Source organism: Elephantulus edwardii, unplaced genomic scaffold (genome assembly GCF_000299155.1).
Source record: "Elephantulus edwardii isolate Elephantulus edwardi_28Jun2011 unplaced genomic scaffold, EleEdw1.0 scaffold00465, whole genome shotgun sequence".
NCBI classification, from domain to species: Eukaryota; Metazoa; Chordata; class Mammalia; order Macroscelidea; family Macroscelididae; genus Elephantulus; species Elephantulus edwardii.
This window is the reverse complement of record NW_006400215.1, coordinates 587,064-587,928: the sequence shown is the minus strand read 5'-3', so window position 1 is coordinate 587,928 and position 865 is coordinate 587,064. Positions and strand designations below refer to the sequence as shown.

General features: G+C 51.8%; 1 pseudogene; it reads right to left on the bottom strand.

The window, feature by feature from the left end:
• LOC102870953 overlaps positions 1 to 865 on the bottom strand; it is a 14,214-nt pseudogene that overhangs the window by 1,304 nt on the left and 12,045 nt on the right.

The window sequence follows — 865 nt, the reverse complement described above, 5'->3', positions numbered from 1 at the left end:
CGGTGTCCCCATCCCCGTCCCCGAGGTGGACCTGTTCTAGGGAGAAGGCCAGTTCGAAAGGATTCACCCCCTTGTACGAGCGGCGGAAGCCCTCCGTCTCGGCGGTTTTCTTCTGCACCATCTTCCGTCCGGACCCCGCCAGCGGGGAAGGAAGCGCAGGCGGCCTGGCAGGCGGGAGGCGGCAGGGACTGGGGCCGGGGTTGGGGTCGCGCCGGGGCCACAGTGCTGCCGCCGGCGCCCGACGTCGCGCAGCTCGGGCCCAGCTCCGCGGACCTCGCGGTGAACAGCGCCGCCACTGCAGCCACCGCGGACTCCTCTTCTGAGCCGCGCCGACGAGAGGAGCGAGATGGGCTTTTTCTTGATGATGAGATGTAACCTATAGTGAAGGTGAAGATTATAATCTTTGATCTTCTTCAGCAAGTGCTTCAAGTCGTCTTTACTTCTTGAAAGCAAGGTGATATCATCTGTGTAACACAGGTTGTTGATGAGTCTTCCTCCAGTCTTGGTGACACAGTCTTCTTTATTTAGTATCCTCTCTCTTAAAACTGAATTACAGCTGACTCTTTAGCAGGTTTTCAGAGGCTGTCAATACCATAGGAGGAGACACACACACACATACATATAAATAAAATAGTTTCTCAATTATTTGTCCATCATACAAATTGACTAGCTTTGAAGAAGGGATACTTGATGCATACCTGTCCTGAATTTATAAACCATCCAATGTTAGCTTTTTCTGGTCAGAAGATTACCCATAATATTATACACACGGACTTCACCTGATGGTAAGCATAGGAATCAGATCGACTACATCTGTGGAAGGAACCGCTGGAGAAGCTCAATATCAGCTGTGAAAACTAGGCCG